Here is a 25288-nt window from a genome sequence, read left to right on the forward strand (position 1 = left end):
CTGAAAGGGTCAGGAACAGAGTATCATGCCAACAACAAAGCTGCTCCTCCTGACAGGGAGGATGTGGACTATCAGGGCTCTTGGCAACATGCTTAGTTTCTCATCATTCCAGGGCCCGAGTTAAATATATTTCAAGAACACCTGCAGGTCTAAGATAAGACCACCACAAACAGAATAATGTGTGAATCCTTGAACAGACACGTAGTCCCTCACTTGTAGAACTTGCAGAACTTGTATTCTCACTGTAAGAATAGCCGTAATGTAAACAGTGCACTCAAGCTTGGTAGAAACTGACAAGCTCTCCCAGGAGAGTATAAAAACTCTGGTTGAGGAATAAAGAATTGCTACTTGCCACCAGAGCAGTGGTCCGTCTAGTCTCTCTAAGACGCCCCTGTGAGCTGGTCTCCGTCATTACGGAGGATGTTTTTATGGTTGTTTGAGGATGATGCAGCCTAGGGAATGTTTCTAGGCTGTGGGAGTCATCCTCTTCATCCTTGGGGATGGATTCAACTTGCAGCACTTCCTGTTTCTTCTTCAGGGGAATCTGGGGGTTTGTTGTCTGAGTGGGGACAGCAGGTTTCCTGCGCTGGGCAGGAATTTCCTGCCATTCCCCATCTCTTGTTCCCCCAACCTTGCAGTTTACAGGTGGGTGGTGCTGAGCCACACTAGCTCCAGCAGCCTGCTGAGTTTACTAGCTCTGGCAGCCTGCTGAGTTTGAGAGAGGGCACTGCTCCACTGCTCTATCTCCCTCTCACACTCCCTCATGGTCCTTAGTCTATTTACCTCCTCCCTCAGCTCTGCCACCAAGCGGAGGAGTTCCCCAACGCGAGCACAGCTTCCACAAGTGAAGCCAGTACCGTGAGGTGAGATGGTGTGGGAGGGGGGCACTGCCTTCAGCCCAGGGTCTGGGTAGCTGCATGTGCCCACTGAGGCTCTGTCTGGGTGGCAACATTCATCAGTTTAATTTCTAGGAGAGTGCTTTTGCTACCATCTGTAAAGCACTGAATTATTCAGACACAGCATATCAGCAGTGGAGAGGCTGAATAGATGGAAAATGAAAACCAAAACCAAATCAATCAGATGCAAATATCCAGCCAACATGCCCAAATAACTGTTTGAACAGAGACTAGTATTTCTTCTTTTTGGTGTTACGTTATGTTACATTACGTTATAGCACACTGAGGCTAGCAACAGTATTGGTGCCTAATATCCCAAATATTCAACCAAGGGATGGAGTAGAGGAAACTACAAAAGTATCTGGAGTATACTCCTGATTTAAAGAAAATCCACAACAGGAGAGGGTGGGAGGGGGTAGACGTGTCAGTCAAGTATCCTCATTTATACTATACTTTCTCTACTAAGGTAACGTCTTATTAAAATTATCAACCAGAAGGGTAAGCAGTATATTACAGACCTCTTTTGTAAAGTTGAAGAAGCAGCCTTCAGAGATTCCAGTAAAAAAAAATTATTAGATTCACCAAAACAGGACAGGCAAAGAGACTCCTCCTCAAATGGGTGGCTTTGTCATTAGCACATATGCTAGTCAGGAGTATTTTGGGCTAGATGAGGCATACCTCTTAAAACTGCATTTCTTTTCAGTCTGCCATCCAGAGACCTGAAAAGACAGAAAAATCTGAAAGTCAGCATCCAAACCTCTTTAAAATCCAGCCACCACATAGAAATCTTAACCTACTAAGCTCACCTAACACTACCTTCATTCAAAACAACTCAAAGGAAAAAGAAATATTCCTTTTAATTAAAAAAAAAAAAAAGGAAATACTGCCAGAATTAGTAGAAAAATGAACTTCAGGAAACAACCATGTAACACCCTCTATGAAAGGACAAGCTTAACACAGAAAAGTAAAACCAGCCCAAAACTCAAGCATTCCTGATACCATGCAGTGGCAAAAAAGACAAAAAATAATCACTTATCTGCTGTACTGGGTCTGGCTGGGATGGAGTTCATTTTCTTCATAGCAGCCTGTATGGTGCTAACCACCAGCACAAAGAGGATTGATTGCCCAGGACTTCAGCTGGCTGGCACCTGCAATCTCTCCAAAGCTGCCTCACAATCACAGCATGCACAGTGTCATCCACAGACAGCTTGGAGCCCATCATGGGTAGCAAAGCTCATTCAAGAAGAGAGCAGAGCTGTTTTGGATTTGTGACCAAAACAGTGTTGATAACGCACCAATGTTTTAGCTGTTGCTGAACAGTGCTTATGCAATGTCAAGGCCTTCTCCATTTTTCACTTTGCTCTGCAGTGCAAGAAGTTGGGAGGGGATACAGTCAAGACAGGTGACCTGAACTAACCAAAGTGATATTTTTTCTTCTTCCTATTTCCTTAGCTTATTATATTATCTTTATCTCAATGGATGAGTTTTCTTGCTTTTGCTCTTCTATTCTCTCCCCTGTCCCACTGGTGGGGGGAAGCAACTAAGAAGCTGTGTGGTGCTTAGCTGCTAGATTGGGTAAACCCACTACATTTACACAAATGAGAATGACAGAAGAAAATGATTGGTCTGTTAAAAAGAAGATTTGAGTTTGAAGATCCACAGCAAGCAGTATTATTCTCAAAATCTATTTAAAAGTATGTTCTCTGTTTCACTGAATTTTCAAAAAATTTTCAGATGGCAATCTGTCATATCTCAAAAATCTTCATATATTTTCCAACATAAAAGGAAAACTTTTTTCCATCACTTTCCAAACAGAGGATAATCACATGAACATTTTAGCTTGACAAAAGAAGGCAATTTTTTTTCAAGTTAATTCACACAGGAAATGTCCAGATGTTATAAAGACAACGAATACTCCTTCTTATCTTCCTCCAACAAAATCAAAGGCATTGCCTGCAATTACTAATTTTGCCTTTATATTGCTTAAGGAAATTATAAACACTATGGTACAATGCAACTTCATGACAGCAACAGGTGAAAAACAGAATGCAATGCAACTGAACAACCTCTCAGCACCTCCTTTGGGTACTTCCTTTTACCATATTCAGGGAAAATGTTAAACATTGTCACACTGAAAGCAAAGTAGAGCGGCATGAAATGCCTTTGTGTTGGTACCAACAACAAAAAACTTCACACAAAGAATAGAAAATCCCTTGGCCATAGAGGAGAACGGGCTTCATGCGTCTGCTGCAACAGAATCCATTCCTTCAGGAAAAAAAAGGCCCCATTTATCACAGAATCACACAGAATCACTAGGTTGGAAAAGACCCCCAGGATCACAGAGTCCAACCATTCCTATCAAACACTAAACCATGCCCCTTAGCACCTTGTCCACCCGTCCCTTAAATACCTCCAGGGAAGGTGAATCAACCATCTCCCTGGGTAGCCTGTTCCAGTGCCCAATGACCCTTTCCGTGAAATATTTTTTTCTGATGTCCAGCCTGAACCTCCCCTGGCGGAGCTTGAGGCCATTCCCCTTTGTCCTGTCCCCTGACACTTGGGAGAAGAGGCCAGCACCCTCCTCTCTACAACCTCCTTTCAGGTAGTTGTAGAGAGCAATGAGGTCTCCCCTCAGCCTCCTCTTCTCCAGGCTAAACAACCCCAGCTCCCTCAGCCACTCCTCTTAAGGACTTGTTCTCCAGCCCCTTCACCAGCTTCGTTGCCCTTCTCTGGACACACTCCAGAGCCTCAACATCCTTCTTGTGGTGAGGGGCCCAGAAATGAACACAGGATTCGAGGAGCGGTCTCACCAGTGCTGAGTACAGAGGGAGAATAACCTATCTGGACCTGCTGGTCACACCGTTTCTGATACAAGCCAAGATGTCATTGGCCTTCTTGGCCACCTGGGCACACTGCTGGCTCATGTTCAGTCGGCTGTCAACCAACACCCACAGGTCCTTCTCCTCTGGACAGCTTTCTTAGCCACTCTTCCCCTAGTCTGTTGCAATGCACAGGGTTGTTGTGCCCCAAGTGCAGGACCCGGCATTTGGCCTTGTTAAACCTCATGCCATTGGACTCTGCCCAGCGGTCCAGACTGTTCAGATCCCTTTGAAGAGCCTCCCTACCCTCCAGCAGATCCACACTTCCACCCAGCTTAGTGTCATCTGCAAACTTGCTAAGGGTGCGCTCAATGCCTTATATTGCAGTTGAAGAAACTGAATTACAAGTTTATTGACGGATGAAAATACGGGACAACACATAACGATCAATGTGATCCAAGTGAAGCCATTTTATTTAGGGTTCGTTCTGTTTTTATAAACTTGTTTAACTTTAGCCCGCCTTCAACAGTTACCTTCCTAATTTGCATAACAGAACACAGTCGTTGTAACCTTTTATAACCTTGAGGACCCTGGCTATGGCTTCCCAGCTCCTCCCAGCCACAGTGCTTGGGCTGCTCATTGTATGTTGCTACCCAACAGTTTATCACTAGAGCATTCTGAAAACATATCACAACACAAGCTTATGATCAATGAAGATTTTTTTTAAAAGGAGTTATCAAATATCTCCCCTTACTCGGAGAGAACATAGCAATGCTGTAGTTCAGATGGAAGGACAGAGTGCCACTTATCTTCTTGATAGGGGAAAATAAAAAAGCCAAACTGGTCCTATATCACCATATGTTACATGCTCTGAATGCAAGATGACAGTGATGCATTATGAAAGCTAAGAATGAGGTACACTTCATTGTTTTATTTAGACCAGCTATTGGTGACTGGGCAAAGATACTTACTAACCCTTAATACAAACAAGTTCAGGGCCAAGTGAGTGCTAGCATTTTAACATGCATTTTATTTTATTTACAGGAGTATCCATACTGCTAGGACTGCTCTTAGTAACTTCATATATTGGCAAATATATTAATGCAAGATAATAAGTTAGCGTTTTCTCATGAGAGTCCAGAACAGGGGTATTAAGGGATGTTATATGGCTGCTACCTTTGGCAGAGTCCAGGATTCCTCCTGCCTGCCTTTTGAAGACAAGCCATGGGGTCTCTCTTTCCCAAGCCAATGGATGTGGCTGCTGCTTTCCTGTTTGTGGATTTAACCAGTAACAAGACTGAGTGTGTATCTTAGAGGTGCGCACACTCTCACAGAGGACACTAACATGTCCAGCTACACAAAGTGCCACAGACAGGGTGCTGCCCTTAACAACACCCGCATATAACACTACCAGAACCCACGTAAGTACATAAGTACAGCTAGCAAAGTTTCCCTCCTCCTCTCTGGCTGATCAGGAATGAAGTTCACTAGTGGAAACGCATGTACCCTCACTCTCTAGATTCACAAGCACACATGCATTCAGAAATCCCTCAAATATCAGCATAGCCCCTCCATCTATATAATATTCATATCCAGATCCTGAGACCTCTTACCCATTATATAGTCCTCCTACTTGCAGCTAGTCTAGTTTGATACACGCTAGCAAACAGGTGCATGCACTCACACATTTGTCTCACAGCATACACCCCCACCACCATCACTCTCGGATCCCTCCAATATCAGTGCTGGCCCTTTGCCAGTCTGATACCCCTGCCGAGATCCCAGGCCTCCTATTTAATGGCTGGTCCAGCTTGAAGTTTACTAACAAATTACAGACATGCACACACACATGCACAACAAGTTAGGGTAAAATACAAATATTTCAACACCCCTAGTAACTGGCACCTCGACAAATGAGCCCTGCAACCTGCCATCCCCACTACAGCTGCTGATACTGTAATCCTCACTCACTTCATTCACCCTGGTCTCCCCAGTAGCTGGCACCTAGGACACAAACAGACCCTATGAGCTATGGTCCTAGCCCAGTGGCTGATACCAAGACCCTCACCCACTTCTGTTGCTGGCACTGAGACTCCCACTCACTCTAGTTGCTGGCAGAACTGGCCTCAACACTGAGCCCTGGGGATCACGCCTTGTGACTGGCCGCCAAACGGATTTAACTCCATTCATCACAACTCTTTGGGCCCGGCCATCCAGTCAATTTTTTACCCAGCGAAGAGTACGCCCGTCCAAGCCATGAGCAGCCAGTTTCTCCAGCAGAATGCTGTGGAAAACAGTGTCAAAGGCTTTACTAATGCCTAAATAGACAACATCTACAGCCTTTCCCTTATCCACTAAGCGGGTCACCTTACCATAGAAGGAGATTAGGTTAGTCAAGTAGGACCTGCCTTTCCTAAACCCATACTGACTGGGCCTGATCACCTGGTTGTCTCGTGTGTGCTGTGTAATAGCACTCAAGATGATCTGCTCCATGACCTTCCCTGGCACCAAGGTCAGGCTGACAGGCCCGTAGTTCCCCAGATCCTACCTCTGGCCCTTCTTGTAGATGGGTGCAACATTTGCTAATCTCGAGTCGACTGGGATCTCCTCAGTTAACCAGAACTGCTGATAAATGATGGAAAGTGGCTTGGTGAGTGCTTCCGCCAGTTCCTTCAGTACCTTTGGGTGGATCTCATCCGGCCCCGTAGATCTGTGTGTGTCTAAGTGGTGCAACAGGTCGCTAACCATTTCCTCTTGGATTATGGGGGCTCCATTCTGCTCCTCATCCCTGTCTTCCAGCTCAGGGGGCTGGGTAACCAGAGAACAATTGGTCTGACTATTAAAGACTGAGGCAAAAAAGGCATTAAGTACCTCAGCCTTTTCCTCATCCTTTGTCACTATGTTTTCCCCCATATCTTATAAAGGCTGGAGATTCTCCTTGGCCCTCCTTTTGCTGCTGATGTATTTATAGAAATATTTTTATTGTCCTTTACTGCAGTAGCCAGATTAAGTTCTAGTTGGGCTTTGGACCTTCTAATTTTCTCCCTGCATAACATCACAACATCTTTGTAGTCCTCCTGAGTTGCCTGCCCCTTCTTCCAAAGGTCATAAACGCTCCCTTTTTTCTGAGTTCCACTCAAAGCTCTCTGTTAGGCCAGGCTGGTTTTTTTCCCCAACAGTTCACCTTTCAGCACATGGGGACAGACTGCTCTTGCACCTTTAAGACTTCCTCCTTTAAGAATGTCCAGCCCTCCTAGACTCCTTTGCCCTTCAGGACTGCCTCCCAAGGGACTCTGTCAACCAGTCTCCTAAACAGGCCAAAGTCCACCCTCCAGAAGTCCAAGGTGGCAGTTCTGCTGACCCCTCTCCTCACTTCTCCAAGAATCAAAAACTCTATAATTTCATTATAGCTATGCCCAAGATGGCCTCCAACTTTCACATCACCCACAAGTCCTTCTTTGTTCATGAACAACAGGTCCAGCGGGGCACCTTCCCTAGTTGGCTCACTCACCAGTTGTGTCAGGAAGTTGTCTACCACACACTCCAGGAACCTCCTAGGCTGTTGCCTCTCCGCTGTAATGTATTTCCAGCAGACATCTGGTAAGTTGAAGTCCCCCACGAGGACAAGGGCTAGTGATCGTGAGGCTTCTCCCAGCTGCTTATAGAATATTTCACCTGTCTCTTCATCCTGCTTGAATGGTCTGTAACCATGGTATCTGTCTTGTTGGCCTTCCCTGATTCTTACCCATAAACACTCAAACCTATTGTCACTATCATTAAGCTCCAGACAATCAAAACACTCCCTAACATACAGAGCTACCCCACCACCACTCCTTCCCTGCCTATCCCTTCTAAAAGAGTTTGTAGCCATCCATTGCAGCACTCCAGTTTTGTGAGTCATCCCACCATGTTTCAGTGATGGCAACTATATCATAGTTTTCCTGCTGCACAACAGCTTCCAGCTTCTTCTGTTTGTTGCCTGTGTTGTGTGCATTGGTGTAGAAGCACTTCAGCTGGGCTGTTGGTCGTATCACCTTCTTAGAGGAACACCCCTTATTTTCTTTGAGGTGTTTTACTAGTGTTTCCCTCTTGGCTCCCATTATCTCAGCAGCGCCTGGCTCATCTCCATACAACTTCAACTGTGCTCCAATGTACCCAGCACATCTTAGAGACACAGGCTGAGGGTACTCACTAGCACTCCATCCCTCTAACGTTGCCATGTCATCCCTCTGCTTCTCTCCCACTTCAAGTCTAGTTTAAAGATCTGTCAATGAACCCTGCAAGCAATGAGGTAACAGTCCAAGTCCTGTACGAGGCTAGGAAGTTTCCTACCAATGTACTTAACCTCGTCCCCAGAGAGGCAGCAGACTTCCCTAAGAGGAAGATCTATCCGGCATATTGGACCTCCTATTCCCCTCAGAAGGGAGTCAACTACAACTATAACCCATCTTTTCTTCCTTGTTAAGGTGGTTGTGATACAGGGGGAAGGACTTGCTGACCATAGTGACGCTTCTAGTGTAGATGAACCTGATGAGACCTGATGAGATGCATCCCAGAGTCCTGAGGGAATTAGCCAATGTGGTTGCCAAGACACTCCATGATATTTCAAAAGTCATGGCAATCAGGAGAAGTCCCTGGTGACAGGAAGAATCATAGAATAACCAGGTTGGAAGAGACCCACCGGATCATCGAGTCCAACCATTCCTATCAAACACTAAACCATGCCCCTCAGCACCTCGTCCACCTGTGCCTTGAACACCTCCAGGGAAGGGGACTCAACCACCTCCCTGGGCAGCCTGTTCCAGTGCCCAATGACCCTTTCTGTAAAGAATTTTTTCCTAACGTCTAGCCTAAACCTCCCCTGTCGGAGCTTGAGGCCATTCCCTCTTGTCCTGTCCCCTGTCACTTGGGAGAAGAGGCCAGCACCCTCCTCTCTACAACCTCCTTTCAGGTAGTTGTAGAGAGCAATGAGGTCTCCCCTCAGCCTCCTCTTCTCCAGGCTAAACAACCCCAGCTCTCTCAGCCGCTCCTCATAAGGCCTGTTCTCCAGCCCTTTCACCAGCTTCGTTGCTCTTCTCTGGACACACTCCAGAGCCTCAACATCCTTCTTGTGGTGAGGAGCCCAGAAGTGAACACAGGATTCAAGGAGCGGTCTCACCAGTGCCAAGTACAGAGGGAGAATAACCTCCCTGGACCTGCTGGTCATGCCGTTTCTGATACAAGCCAAGATGCCATTGGCCTTCTTGGCCACCTGGGCACACTGCTGGCTCATATTCAGTCAGCTGTCAACCAACACCCCTCAGGTCCCTCTCCTCCAGGCAGCTTTCTAGACACACTTCTCCTAGTCTGTAGCACTGCATAGGGTTGCTGTGCCCCAAGTGCAGGACCCGGCATTTGGCCTTGTTAAACCTCATGCCATTGGACTCAGCCCAGCGGACCAGCCTGTTCAGATCCCTTTGCAGAGCCTCCCTACCCTCCAGCAGATCAACACTTCCACCCAGCTTAGTGTCGTCCGCAAACTTGCTAAGGGTGCACTCGATGCCTTCATCCAGGTCATTGATAAAGACATTGAACAGGGCTGGACCCAGCACTGAGCCCTGGGGAAAACCACTTGTAACGGGCCTTCAGCTGGATTTAACGCCATTTAGCACTACTCTCTGGGCCCGCCCATCCATCCAGTTTTCCACCCAGGAGAGTGTGCGCCTGTCCAGGCCAGAGGCTGACAGTTTCTCAAGCAGAATGCTATGTGTCAAAGGCTTTACTGAAGTCCAAGAAGACTACATCCACAGCCTTTCCCTCATCCAGCAGCCGAGTCACTTTGTCATAGAAGGCGATCAGGTTAGTCTGGCAAGACCTGCCTTTTGTGAACCCATGTTGATTGGGCCTGATCACCCGGTTCTCTTGCATGTGCTTCATGATAGCACTCAAGATCACCTGTTCCATGACTTTCCCTGGCACTGATGTCAGACTGCCAGGCCTGTAGTTCCCTGGATCCTCCCTGCGACCCTTCTTGTAGATGGGAAGAAGGGTAACGTTGTCCCCATTTTTAAAAAGGGTTGAAAAGATGACCCTGGGAACTACCAACCTGTCAGCCTCACCTCTGTGCCTGGGGAGATCATGGAACAGATCCTCCTAGAAGCTATGCTAAAGCACATGGAGGACAGGGAGGTGATTAATGGCAGCCAGCACAGCAACACCAGGGTCAAATCCTGTATGACCAACTTTGTGGGTTTCTGTCATGGGGGAACCACAGCAGTGGACACAGGTAAACCGACGGATGTGATCTATCTGGACTTCTGTAAAGCCTTTGACATGGTCCCCCACAACATCCTTTTCTCTAAATTGGAGAGATATGGATTTGATGGGTGGATGGTATGGTGGATAAGAAACTGGTTGGAGGGTCGTATTCAGAGAGTAGTGGCCAACGGCTCAAAGTCCAGATGGAGATCCGTGACAAGTGGTATCCCTCAGGGGTCCGTACTGAGACCAGTGCTGTTTAATATCATCATCAATGATATTGACAGAGAAACTGAATGCACCCTCAGCAAGTTTGCAGATGACACCAAGCTGAGTGGTGTAGTTGCCACACTGGATGGATGGGATGTCATCCAGAGGGACTTGGACAGACTGGAGAAGTAGGCCTGTGAGAACTTCATGAGGTTCAACAAGGCCAAGTGCAAGGTCCTACACCTGGGTTGGGGCAATCCCCGATTTCAATACAGCATGGGGGATGATGTGATTGAGAGCAGCCCTGCAGAGAAGGACTTGGGGGTGCTGGTAGATGAGAAGCTCATTATGAACCATTGACGTGCACTTGCAGCCCAGAAGGCCAACTGTATCCCGGGCTTCAATAAAAGAAGTGTGGCCAGCAGGTCGAGGGAGGTGATTCTGCCCCTCTATTCCTCTCTTGTGAGACCTCATCTGGAGTAGTGTCCAGTTCTGGAATCCTCAATGCAAGAAGGATATGGAACTATTGGAATGAGTGCAGATAATCAGAGGGCTGGAGCACCTTCCCTATGAGGATATGCTCAGAGAGTTGGGCTTGTTCAGCTTGGAGAAGAGAAGGCTCCGAGGAGATCTTATAGCGACCTTCCAGTACCTGAAAGGAGCCTACAAGAAAGCTGGGGAGGGACTATGCTTGTGGCGATAAGACGAGGGGGAATGGGTATAAACTGGAGAGGGGCAGACTCAGACTAGACATAAGGAAGAATTTCTTCATTATGAGAGTGGTGAGACTGGAATAGGTTGCCAAGAGAAGTTGTGGATGCCCCATCCCTGGAAGTGTTCAAGCCCAGATTTGATGGGGCCTTGGGTAACCTGATCTAGTGGGATATCCCTGCCCATGGCAGGGGGGTTGGAACTAGATGATCTTTAAGGTCCCTTCCAACCTTAACTATTCTATGATTCTATATTTACTAGGAAGCCTTCAAAAATTCACATGTTCAGCCATCTGACTCCACCTATAAGAATAGGCACAACAGAATCATAGAATACTGGTGAGACCGCTCCTCGAATACTGTGTTCAGTTCTGGGCCCCTCACCACAAGAAGGATGTTGAGGCTCTGGAGAGAGTACAGAGAAGAGCAACAAAGCTGGTGAAAGGGCTGGAGAACAGGCCTTATGAGGAACAGCTGAGAGAGCTGGGGTTGTTTAGCCTGGAGAAGAGGAGGCTGAGGGGTGACCTCATTGCTCTCTACAACTACCTGAAAGGACGTTGTAGAGAGGAGGGTGCTGGCCTCTTCTCCCAAGTGACAGGGGACAGGACAAGAGGGAATGGCCTCAAGCTCCGACAGGGGAGGTTTAGGCTAGACGTTAGGAAAAAATTCTTTACAGAAAGGGTCATTGGGCACTGGAACAGGCTGCCCAGGGAGGTGGTTGAGTCACCTTCCCTGGAGGTGTTTAAGGCACGGGTGGACGAGGTGCTGAGGGATATGGTTTAGTGTTTGGTAGGAACGGTTGGACTCGGTGATCCGGTGGGTCTCTTCCAACCTGGTTATTCTGTGATTCTGTAATTGTTTAGGTTAGAAAAGACCTCTAGGACCATCAAGTCCACCCCTTAACCTAACACTGCCAACTCCACCACTAAACCACATCTCTAAGCACCACAACTACAAGTCTTTTAAATACCTCCAGGGACAGTGACTCAATCACTTCCCTGGGCAGCCTGTTCCAATGCTCGACAGCCCTTTTGGTGAAGTAATTTTTCCTAATATCTAATCTAAATCTCCCCTGGCACAACTTGAGTCCATTTCCTCTTATTCTATGGCCTGTTACTTGGGAGAAGAGACAGTGATAGATGAGCAAAGCACTGACTGCTAGAAAGCAAGTCTGTCATGAGAAATCAGGAGCCACCAGCTGCCAAAAAGTTAAGGAAGGTGCTGAAATGTAACAGATTGGAAGTCTGCAATTTTTTAAAACATTCTAGTAAAATTTAACAAAGCCTAGATTATAGTCAGCCATCTATATTCAAACTTGAACCCTTAATTGAAAGAGAGAAAAAAGTATATTTTTGCCTCCAGTTAAGATTTCAGCAACCAACAATTTCAATTTATTTTTTCTTACAATCCTGCCCCAGCTGCTCCAAAAGAAGATGAGTGAATGAAATTACTAGAATTGCTCCTAAACCTTGTAAATGCATAACAGCTCTGGAGATCATCTGGTCCAACCTTATGTTGAAAGTATGGCCTTAGACTAGGTTATTCAGAGCCCCATCAAACTAAGTCTTGAATATTTCCAGCAAGGGAGAGTCCACCAGTTCTCTGGGCAACTTATTCCAGTGTTTAATTGTTCTCACAGTGAATAATTTTTCTGTTATATCTGGACAGAATTTCCTCTGAAACAATTTGTGTCTGTTCCCTCTTGTCCCATCACCATGTTTTCTTGTGAAAAGAGTATCTCCACCTTCTATAACAACTTTTTAGGTACTGGAAGACTGTGATTAGATCCCCCACAAACCTTCTCTTTTCTAGGCTGAAAATCAAGTCCTCCAGTACAGTAATTAATAATGCCTGAGCTAAGACAACTGTAGCTTTTTTGGCTGGTGGCTTATTTTGATATGTTGAGCAAACCCAAAATAACTGCATTAAACCAAATATGCAAAAAGAAGAGCCTGATATTCTAGATCCAGCCACCTTAGCATGAACTTCTCACTATATCAGTGCAATAAACTCTATCAACAACATTTAGCAAACAGCACAAAGTGAAGAAATTAATTTTTTTTCCCCATTACATTTCATTAGTCATGTTTCTTGCAGGTCATATGTTCTGAACTCATCTTATGAAATCAATATTTTTGATCAGTCACACTGGCTAAAAGAATGATTCTATCTCTCACTTTTGCGAGGCTTAATGAAATCATTACAGGAACACATCCCTCTGAAATCTCTTTCAGATGTTGCATATGCCTCATGTAAAATGAATACTACACTTTGTTGGTATACTCCTTCACAAAGTAAAAATTCCAATATTATGTAATAGCTCAATAACTGAAAATAGTTTATTTATTTTATTTATTTATAAGAAGTGGAACATTCATCCTTTACCAAGCCATAACATCAACTGTGAAGAATTCTCCAGCTTCCACAGTGTGGGTTCAGAAAGGGATACTATATTCTCAACATTTAAATGTTTCACTCAATAACTTACAGGAAAAAAATGAGGTAAAAAAAAAAGTCAACAATTAAGGCATTTCTTCATTACATAATCTAATAATGAATCAATGTTCAAGCATACCTTAAGGAACATTTGGAACATACTTTGATTGTTCCAGTGCAGTCTTTTGTCTGTATTCTAAGGCCATTAGCACCAGTTACATTGCCCTAACTATGACAGACAAAATCTTAAGATAGAATGAAACCTCAACTATAGAAATGAAAGCAGTATCATCACAACAGTAACAATACAACATTACACTGGTCTAAGGGACGTGTCTTGGAGAGAAGAGCTCAGTGGAAAATGACAACAGCGTTCCGGGTTGTTTTGTCAAAACATGGAGAAAGCCTGCATCTCCACAAAGCTAATCTTGAACAAAACCTGAAAGGTCTAGATTATCACAGCCACAGAAAAATCTCAGTGATCATCACAAAAGTGTTTCATTGATGTAAGAGCTGATAGACTCATTCCTGTGGTTTGAGAAATTACTGCCTGAAAGTGTCCACCTCTTGCTAGTCATGGCCACCTTGAAGCAAAAACATATATTTGCACTTCAGATGCTCAACAGTATGTTAGTATTAGCACAAAGCAGTGATGAAGGCAGGTTTTGCTAATATAGCCTGAAGATGGCAAAAAGGGCAAGAGGAAATTCTATAGAAAAGGGGCAGGTGTAGTGAGAACTAGATTCACCAACTTGCCTGTCAGCCAGAATTCTGTTTTGTTCTCCTACTCCAGAAATTTCAATTAAGTATTTGACCTCAAAGGTCTCAAAAAATATTATCTTTATTTTCCCTTACTGCTTAATGCTCAACTGAGTTTGCACTTAAATGAACAGAAGTAGTGGAAAAATGTTTCTTAAATTGCCTATTACTAACCACTTAATTCAACCTTGGAGGAAGTAAGCAATTATCAATTACCCTTAATCAGCATCAGCTGCAGCATTAACCACCAGCTTTGCTTATTCAACCTAGCATCGGAATTTATTACTTTGTGAAGTTACCCATCTCAGGTCTACATATAATCTTTTCACCACGTGTTAAAAATTTGACTTTGTAGAAATAGCTGAACAGAACAAAATATATAACCTTACAGAATAGATCAGTCAAACCATCATTCCTTAAACAATGATAGCAGCTGTACTCTCCAGCCTCTAAATAGTTTATTTTCAATTAAATTGTGAAACTATGTTCTGTATCTAAATTATTCTACCAAACTACCCAAAATCCCTTAAAACAAGGCATGGATATCATTTTATGCACAATGGAAATTAGTGCTGGAGAAGACTGAGGAAAAAGTTGATGGAGAAAACAGTGGTTTGAGACAAAATAATATACTGAGGTGGCATAAATGAAATTAGTAGAAAAGTGAATCATGAGACCAATATTTTAGTAAGAAACTATGTGGAAAAGTAATATGGAATTAAACAAATAATTGCCACATTGCTGTTATGATAGTTGTGACTAAAGCACCCACAAAAGCACAGACAGGAATACTGCAATGCATTACATTCGGAAGTACTGTATAACTGTTTCACAATAACAGAAGCAGACTATGTATATAGTGTCCCCCAATAACAAGCAATAAAATAGAGAATTAAGAGAGCAAGATCAATAAAGTTTAGCTTGTAGATATCACATTAAATTTCTTCTACATTTTATATAAAAAACCATATATTATTTTAAAAATTACAGAACTTTCTGAATTATTACAGTTTTGCTGATTAGCACACAGTCATGGCTAGTATCAAGGTTATACATGCACACATTCCCACGTGTTTAAAAATTTTTGGAAGATAATTTCCTCCACTCTGGTGAAGTTCATCTTTAAAGATGATCTGATATTCCATGCAAGGAATAATATACTAAACTCACTCAATCAAATTTCACAGAATCACAGAATAGTCGGGGTTGGAAGGGACCTCTGGAGGTCATTGAGTCTAACCCCACTGCTAAAGCAGGTTCACCTAGAGCAGGTTCCACAGGAACGTGTCCAGGCAGGTTTTTAATATCTCCAGAGAAGGAGATTCTACAACCTCTCTGGGCAGCCTATTCCAGTGCTCCATCACCCTCACAGTAAAGTTGTTTTTCCTCATGTTCAAGTGGAACTTCCTGTGCTCCAGTTTGTGCCCGTTGCCCCTTGTCCTGTTGCTGAGCACCACTGAAAAGAGTCTGGCCCCATACTCTTTGACACCTACCCTTTAGATATTTCTAAGCATTGATAAGGTCCCTTCTCTTCTCCAGGCTAAACAAACTCAGGTCTCTCAGCCTTTCCTCATAAGAGATAGATGTTCCAGTCCCCTAATAATCCTTGTGGCCCTCTGTTGAACTTCTCCAGTAGTTTCTTGTCTTCCTTGAGCTGGGGAGCCCAGAACTGGACACAGTATTCCAGATGTGGTCTCACTAGGGCAGAGCAGAGGGGGAGGATAATCTCCCTCAACCTGCTGGCCACACTCTTCTTGATTCACCCCAGGTTACCATTGGCCTTCTTGGCCACGAGGGCACATTGCTGGCTCATGGTTAGTTTGTTGTCCACCAGGACTGCCAGGTCCTTCTCCACAGAGTTGCTTTCCAGCTGGTCAACCCCTAACCTGTATTAGTGCATGGGGTTATTCTTCCCGAGGTGCAGGACTCTGCAGTTGCCTTGGTTGAACTTCATTAGGTTCCCCTCCACCCAGCTCTCCAGCCTGTCCAATTCTCGCTGAATGGCAGCACAGCCTTCTGGTGTATCAGCCACTCCTCCCAGTTTTGTATCATCAGCCACTGTGCTGAGGGTACACTCTGTCCCCTCATCCAGGTGATTGATGAAGATGTTGAACAAGACTGGGCCCAGTGCCAACTCCTGGGAAACACCACTGGCCACAGGCTTCCAACTAGACTCTGCACTGCTGATCACAACCCTCTGAGCTCTGCCATCCAGCCAGTTCTCAATCCACCTCCCTGGCCACTCATCTAACCCACACTTCCTAAGCTTACCTATGAGGATGTTATGGGAGACAGCATCAAAAGCCTTGCTGAATTCGAGGTAGACAACATCCACTGTTCTCCTTTCATGTACGCAGCTAGTCATGCCATCATAGAAGGCCATCAGATTGGTCAAGGATGATTTCCCCTTGGTGAATCCATGTTGACCACTCCTGATAACTTCCTTTTCTTCCAGATGCTTAGAGATGACAACCAGGATGAGCTTTTCCATCACCTTTCCAGGGATGGAGGTGGGGCTGACTGGACTGGAGTTACCCGGGTCCTCTGTCTTGCTTTTTTTGAAGACTGGAGTGACATTGGATTTTCTTCAGTCCTCAAGCATCTCTCCATGATCTTTCAGTGATAATGGAGAGTGGCTGTTGTGGTTTGAGCTGAAGTAGAATCAGTTTTCTAACTTTTCAGCTAAGCCTCGTCTAACTTTATTTTCTGAAAGTTAACTGCATTTTTTTCATAAAACTGAAGCAAAGGCAGCATTCAGTAACTCTGCCTTCTCTGTATCCTCCATCACCAGAGCACCTACCTCATTCAGCAGTGGGCCCTAGTCTTCCTTTTAATATTGATGTACTTGAAGAAGCCCTTCTTGTTGTCCTTGACTCCCTTTGCCAAATTTAATCCCAAGCGATCCTTAGCCTTCCTCGTTGCATCCCTGCATATTCTGACAGCATTCCTATATGCCTCCCAAATGGCCAATCCCTTTTTCCATCCTCTGTAAACTTCCTTCTTCCAGTTGAGTTTTTCCAGAAGCTCCTTGCTCATCCTTTGCCTCCTGCCTCCTTTGCTTTATTTCTTACTCATAGGGATGCACTAATCATGAGCTTATAAGAAGCGGTGCTTGAATATTAACCAGCTTTCCGGGATCCCCATACCTTCTAGAGACGTAATCCATGGGATTCCTCCAAGTAGGTCTGTGAAGAGGCCAAAGATAGCTCTCCTTAAATCCAGTTTTCTAATCCTACTTATTGCCCTGCTTCTTACATGCTGGATCCTGAACTCCACCATCTCATGGTCACTGCAGCCAAGGCTGCCCCCAACTTTCACATCCCCAACCAGATCTTCTTTGTTTGTTAATAAAAGGTCCAGCAGCACACCCCTCCTCATTGGCTCTTCCACCACCTGTCAGAAAGTTATCATCTATGCTTTGCAGGAACCTCCTGTGTGCGCCTGGCTGTGTTGTCTTTCCAGAAAACATCCAGGTGTTAGATGTCCCCCATGAGAGCCAGGACCTGCGATCATGAGCCTACTTCCAGCTGCCTGTAGAAAGCCTCATCCACTTCCTCTTCCTGATCAGGTGGCCTGTAGTAAACACCCACAATAGCATGACCCTTATTAGCCTGCCTCTTAATTCTTACCCATAAGCTCTCCACTCATTCTTCATCCACCCCTAGGCAGAGGTCAATACATTCCAGTTGCTCCCTCACATAAAGAGCAACTCCACCATCTCGCCTTGCTGGCCTGTCTTTTCTAAAAAGTACGTAGCCATCCACAACAGCATTCCAGTCACATGAGCTATCCCACCATGTCTCTGTAATTGCAATGCGATCATAGCCCTGTGACCACATACAGATCTCTAGTTCTTCCTGTTTCACAAATTCCAAAAAGCTCTCTGTCTTTCTCTGCCCTGTAATTGGCTGGAAAGACCAGACATGCCTTCCAGTTTGCCCAGAAGCACGTCAGAACAGGAAGTCTCTTCCCTCTACATACACATGGGACACCTATTTCTTTCAACCACCATTTTATGGCAGGGAGCTGCCTTTTTGTAAAACATGATAACCCACATTTTTTCATACTGCTCTTTTGCTGGCTGCCATGTTTTGACACTGTCATACCCCACATGTTCTCAGGCAGCCCTGTCATTGGCTGACAGGACCAGACAACCCTTCCTGTTTATCCTGGAAGGATATTAGATAAGTGTTCTGGAAATTACACATGCCAGCTAATATAATGGGGTCTGACTTTAGGTTTCCACCGAATCAATAAGCCAAAAAGAGATTCTTCTATGGCGTCCTTTTTATTAACAGCACTACAGCTCAAGCTGGGTGCCTCCTGACATATCACTCCCCTTGAAGCTGCTGAAGAGGGCTCTTTGCTGAGTCACGGGTTGGGGGGTGGGGGTGGTGGAGAGGAGCTAGACGGAGGTCTGGAGGTCTGGTGGCCACTCCACATCAGCAGCCTCATCAAAGCCCACATGTGCAGCAAGGATGAGTGGGGAAGAATGAGCTAGCCATTATGTCTCTGCCACTCATTTGCTTATCAGGATGACCAAACTGGCCCCTGGTCACCCCCTCCCACAGGTATGCAGAGTTACACCATAGCCACAGAAGAAAGAATCAGAGGTAACCCTGAAATCAGAAGTATTAATAAGGTTTATGAATAGAAACCAATATATGTTGTACTTGGATGACTTATGGATGTGGAAATCGTGGGTTTTGTGTGCTGGAAATGGCCTGATGTGTGACCCTGGAGTTTTTCAGATCCCTACACGTTGGTGGAGGTCGCACTGGCAGGGGGGCCGAAGCAACCCACCGTGTCCCTTACCAGCAGCACCACTGGCCAAAGGTAAAGAAGATAAGGAGCTGGGCCAACTGATACCCCAGATGTTATCACTTCAGAAGGTACTATGAGAGAATGGGAGGAGTGGGTCATAATTGGAGCTCCCTCTCAGCTGGTCTGAGATCCCTACTGAAGTCAACATAACATCATGGATCCAATCCCTCTGAGCACCAAAGCGTCTGCAAAACCTTCACCTGCAGCAACCTCGTGTAAACATCTAAAAAGATTTTATCACTGAATTCCAGACAGGTCGTATAGTCCCTCACAAACCCTTATAGGATGCTAATATTGGTCTAGACTTAAGCTTATACTCTTGACTTAGAACTGTAACATTATAGGTAATAAACTAAATGTTTAAGTGCAGTTCTAGGTCCTACTCTGTCTTCCTCGGTGTGTGACAGAGACCTCAAACAAATAAATCTCTGGGCAATTATACCCTTACAATCAAAATTCCCCACCCCTCATACAACAGTTGGACCAGTAGTAATATTAGAGTCTTGGGTCTTTCTGTTCTTCATTGCATCCCTTCATTGTCTCTAGGTGGGTTTCTTTTCTTATCTCTAAGGCTGTAGCCTTAATAAATAATAAATAATAAATTAATAATAATAAATAATAATAAATAAATTAATAAATGTAGTTTCCTTATCTTCTGGCTTGAACCGGCTATAGGACCTTCTTTTACTTGACTAGGTAAAAGTTCAATGTATCTAGGTGAAAGTTCACAGCTTGTGGCCTAGCTTCAGCAAAATTAGCTACTAACGCTATGCAAGTTATGCTAAGCCCGTTCTATATAAGTAGCACACCAAATCACACAACAGCAGGAAGTCCCTTCCCACTAAATACACAGGGGCTGCCATGTTCTTTCAGCTACCATTTTATGGCAGGTAGCCACCATTTTTGAACAACAACATTCCCCATGTGTTTTCATACTGCCCTGTGATTGGCTGGCAGGAAAGTTTACCTAGAAGCATGTCAGAACAGGAAGCTCCCTTCCACTACATACAGGGAAGCTACCATTTTTGTGAGGCCACCATTTTTGTGCTCTGTGATTGGCTGGCTGCCATTTTTTGATACCATCATACCTATGTAATCTCAGAACACTCTCTGATAGGCTGCCCACTTCCTTTGGATCATGTATAAAAACCCTATATAGATAGATATATAAAGGATGTATAAATATAAGTGCTGTTCATTCATAGATAGATATTTATAAATGTGAATAGAAAGAAATAAAATAAAAGTAAAAAGATGAGGTCATCACCCCACCCCCCCCCCACGTTACAAGTGTGCTTAACAAGCCCTAACATGTTTGGGATGGTGGGTACAAACAAGTCAGAACATGCCTGAGGACTACAGACCCCTCCTAGGAGGCCGACCAAGGGGCCTCTGTGCAATCTCCACCCCATGCAAAGAAATTGATCCTGTGAGCCAGACTGAGAGAGCCCCACACTTGGTTGCAGTCCAACAAGGATGGCAATGCAGTATTATTGGGGCAGCCTTCGGACTTTACACTGTGCTTCAAGATGCAGGCAACACCGTACACTAAAGTGGAAAACCAAGACAAAACACCAACTTCAGAAGAATGAGGGGGGGGACAGGACACACAATAAGGAAAAGCTCCCAAGGGATTCCCTCAAAAGACCACGTAAACCAGAAGAACTAGCCAACAGGCCCATGAATGGGAAACTGTTTTGAGGCAAGCCTCACATAGAGGAGGCAGGTGGTGGTAGGTGGTGGGAGCCCCTTTGCCCACAGCTGTGAGAGAGCTTACAGCTACCTGTGAGGCTATTATGGGGTGCAGGCTTGTGCTGCATGTATTTTCTTATTCTTTGGCCAATGAAGACCTTATAGAACATTTTAAACAGCTCCAGCTGACTGAGGAGGGAGAAGACAGAAATGTGCCAGGAACTGTTTAAGTTCCTGTGATTGTAGACCATGAATACTTTGGAAGCAACAAGACTCATGTTTTGAGTACACAGCCTGGCAACCTATGGACCAAAGCTACTGCAAAAAGAGCAAGGGGAGCAGAAAGACCAACGTGAGGTGTTGCAAAGCTGAATGATCATGATTATTATTGGGTACAGAGAAGTAGCAGCCAAGAAGGAGAGCATTAAGGGGCTGGTGGTGCTGTTAATTCTGGGATATTGGCTCACAGGCTAGCCAAACAGAAAAAACTGTTACAACAAAGAATGCTAATCAGAAAAGTTAAATTAATTTTGCATTACTACGTCTTGTTGGCAAGGGCTTATGACATGATCAAGTGTGATCCAGAGGTTCAGGGCTAGGTGATGTGTAGAAGAATACAAATTTGTTAATTTAGACCAGGTATGATTACATGAAGCTTATGAAACATTTGTTTGGGAGGTAGAGCAAAATTTTGACCACATAGGACACCTGTTTGAACCTGATGATCGTGCACAACTCTTTATACTTTCCTACTGTCAATTTAAGGAATATGAATGCTGTGAAATTTTTAGACTGGGTCAGTACTCTCCTGCAAAATAAGAGCGAACTGTGTTTTGATCAGACTTTCTGCCTAGCTATCATTGTAAATGCCGTTGGGGGCTGGGGTGTGCAGATCCCTTCACAGCAATATCAACAAACAACTTCTTAATATTCCTTCAATTAACTATTCAAATGCTTATTTTATTTCTGTATTCCATAGGTGACATTAGCACCATTAACTTTGTCTGTCATGCCAACAATACAAGGGGGGCCAAGTAGATCCCTCACATTATTCCAATGACTTCTACTTTTCACACTTTAAGAAACTTTTTTGTCCACTAAGAACACAAGTGACCTGTGTTTTCTGTCTTTGGTCATTTTTCATAGTGTAGCATTTTTAGGCATTAATCTCATGTCAGAGAATATGGATTATCTGTTCCTCTGTAATTTAGATACAGGTGCACAAGAAAAGGCGTGAAGTGTGTTAGAGGAAAATATATCATGTCAGATCCAATAGCTCAAGAGAGACAAGGCTGCTACAGCTCCACATCCCCAGGTCCAACCAGTAATGAGGCTGAAGATTTATTCCCATCAGGCAGACACAAACACTATACATACACATATATATGGTTAGCCACAGAGATCACAGACTTGGGAGCACTCACAGGAACACAGACAGAAACAACAGCTTCATCCTTCTCCCCTCTCAGGCTGGACAGGATGGAAGTTCAATAATGAGAATATATGTACACGTGTGTACAAGGTGGATCCCTCCAGCAGCTGAGCTCAGACACTTAGTCTGCCCAGTAGCTGGCTCCTGGACGTAAGAGTCCCCGAGACTGCAGACCCGCTCCAATTGCTGGTACAGACTGTCACATGCACACACACACAGAGCAGGCCAGGACTTTCCACTGCCCAGCAGCTAACCCTCTTGTGGTGGGTTGAACCCACCAGCAGCTAAGCCACCAGCCAGTCACCTGCTCACTCTGCCCACAGTGGGATGGAGGAGAGAATTGTAAGGGTAAAAGTGAGAAAACCTAATCAGTCAAGATAAAGACAGTTTAATAAGTGAAGCAAAACCGTGTGTGCAAGCAAAGCAAAATAAGGGATTAATTCACTACTTCCCATCAGCAGGCAGATGTTTAGCCTGGTTGGACTCGATGATCCGGTGGGTCTCTTCCAACCTGGTTGTTCTATGATTCTATGATTCCTGGAAAGCAGGGCTTTATTACACGTAAGAGTTATTTGGGAAGACAAATGACAAAACCCCAAATGTCCCCCCTTCCTCATCCTTTCCTTGAGCTTTTATTACTGAGCATGACTGCATATGATATGGAATATCACTTTGGTCAATAGGGACCAGCTGTCCTGGTTGTTTCCCTTCCTAACTTCTTGTGCACTCCCAGTCTACTCAGCGGATAGGGGGGCAGACTAAGAAACAGAAAAAGCCTTGACCCCTGCAAACACTGTTCAGCAATAACTAAAACATTTATGTGTTATCAACACTGTATTAGTCACAAATCCACAGCACAGCACCATACAGTTTGCTATGAAGAAAATTAACTCCATCCCAGCCAGACCCAGTACACTCACATACTGGGAGCCTTGCAGAAGACATCGTATTCAAGGAGTTAGCAATCTTGAACAGGCCACGTCTGCTCTATTGGGCCTCACACACAGAGCTTGAGAAGGCTATATGTTATTAATATAATCTGTAAATTATATCTTTGGAAAGATAAACCGCATGTTGATCAAGGGGTGGAATGTAGCGATCCTGAGTGTACCATTGTACATCAAGGAGTTAGTGATTCATAATACAGTTAAGCTGAGTAGGCACAGGCCTGTGCTGTGCTATGCCACACATACAGCGTGGCCTTCAGGCTGCATTGAGTTGCATATAACCCTCCATCACAGGATAAACTCAGACAACTCCCGCCTGGTACCAGCAATTGTACCACCTGTCTGGCCTTGGCTTTGTCTAACAGTGCAGCAAGAAGTTCTCAAGAGAACATCCTTTACAAACAGAAATGTTTTCTTATATGAAAATTATTATAATAGATTGAATGATTTTTCTAAGGGGGACCCATTGTGCAAGGAACAGGCATCCGATAAGATAAGATAAGATAAGATAAGATAAGATAAGATAAGATAAGATAAGATAAGATAAGAAAAGAAGGCAGGGAAGACACATTGCTGCACCAGCAGAAAAGTTTTTTTAAAGTTTGGGCTGCACTCCCTCTAAGATCAAAAGTTTATAAACGAGGAAGATTTCGAGCCTTTACCTTTGGACCCTAGGAGGGGTCTTCACAACCACTCAATGGAACAACTGTGCATGAAAACGAGGTGTGGAGATAAATTAATGATTTCTCAAAAAAGAATAAATATGTAATACATTTTCAGGAGATGAAATGAATATGCATAGATATGTAACATAAAAGATGCATGGTTTTCTTGCTTGTTGTGTGTGTTTTTGGAGGAGCAATCCCCCACCCACCCAACGCTGCAAATAAAGAGAATACCTGCTTAATAACGACATTGAGTTGTTATTGAGTTATTATCTCGGAATCCTTGCCTAGCCACACCTAGCCTCCCACTTCAGTGAGGACTGTTAGAAAGCAAGGGGGTTTGGAAACTCCATTCTTTGAATCAATTTGGCGACTCTGATGGGACAATCTCTGCTTGGCTGCAGGACCCAGGACTCCCTAGAGTACCCCCAGGACTTTCCAGAGGGACTCCTTACCTCATCTGGATCACTGTGGGATCAGACAAGGACCATTTGGGATTGTAAAGGTATTCTTTAACTGAATTGTGTTTGGGGCTAGCCATTTAGAAAGACTCATAAGTCATAGGAGACATCCTGTGGAGGACTGGTATACTGGATACCGGAACTCAGAGTATGCCTTTGGAAACTTTGAATTTGCAATGCCATAGGGACTCTTTGAGAATCATTCAAAGAGCCTTACTGATTGAAACCACACAGTTTCTTCGTTTTGGTGAGAGGGGTTAAAGTTCCCACTGTCTTGGCTTTGGTACAGGGGTTCTGAGTCCCCACTAATAACTGGTATAAGAATTGTGTGACGTTTTGGTTTTGAACTCAGAATGTATAATAAGGAACTGAATATGGATAACTGATTTTAACTTTGGTATATTTCCTAATTGTGTGTGTCTTGAACTCAGAAAGTATAAAGAGAAATCGAATATGGATAAATGATTTTATCTTTGGTATATTTCATAACTGTGTATGTGTGTGCCTGAGACATAGCACAGCTACAAAGCGAGTGCGGAGTCATGATTCGTGTTTCAGATATCCTGCAAGGGGTATGGCTGGAGATGGATGAAGCAAGTGTAGTTTCAAACTGAAGTTGATGGGAGGACATGAATGAAGTGAGTATAAGTTTTGCCTTAGAATTTTTATGACTTTGTTGTTAACCTAATAGCTGTTGCATGGACAGTATGTAAAGAACAGAAACTGGTAAATTATGTCAAGAAGTTTGGCTATTCTGACAAAAGACTGTGGCGACCACAAATACTTTTAATCTCAAGCAAGAAGAAGAAAAAAAGCAATCGAAAAATTGCAGCTGTGTGTGTGAATGCCCCCTTCCTTCTCCCTGAATGTGAAGTTTTTTTTTCCTCTGAGTCCCCAGGAATTAACCCTGTTATCTCTGTAGCGGCATGCCAAGTTATGAGCAGTTTTACTTAGATAAAAATAATGAACACCCCAGTGATTACTGGGGAATTCTCAAACAGGCTTTATTAAAATATTTTATTAGAGCGCACACAATCAATTTATTCAAAATGTTTTGTGTGGTTATTTCTGCAGGCACTTTTACTGTCATGTGTGTGTAATTGGGGAACAATACACACAGGTCGTGTGTGTGTGTGTTATGTGTATCAATAATGTAAGAAATGTTGAACATCTGCCTAATTGGCAGAGACAAAACTTAAT

At 44.3% G+C, this 25288-nt stretch overlaps 1 protein-coding gene across 4 annotated transcripts in view; it reads right to left on the minus strand.

Annotated features, from left to right (window-relative positions):
• Positions 1–25288, minus strand: part of LOC138733857 (polycomb group RING finger protein 3-like) — a 121608-nt gene that overhangs the window by 77581 nt on the left and 18739 nt on the right. For 2 of the 4 annotated variants that reach the window (XM_069881360.1, XM_069881362.1), the window contains exon 3: positions 1415–1615. The gene's annotated coding sequence lies outside the window, so the exon portion shown is untranslated. The remainder of the gene's footprint in view (positions 1–1414; positions 1616–25288) is intronic. The other 2 variants (XM_069881363.1, XM_069881361.1) reach the window with 2 other exon arrangements.

Source organism: Phaenicophaeus curvirostris (genome assembly GCF_032191515.1).
Source record: "Phaenicophaeus curvirostris isolate KB17595 chromosome Z unlocalized genomic scaffold, BPBGC_Pcur_1.0 scaffold_52, whole genome shotgun sequence".
NCBI classification, from domain to species: domain Eukaryota; kingdom Metazoa; phylum Chordata; class Aves; order Cuculiformes; family Cuculidae; genus Phaenicophaeus; species Phaenicophaeus curvirostris.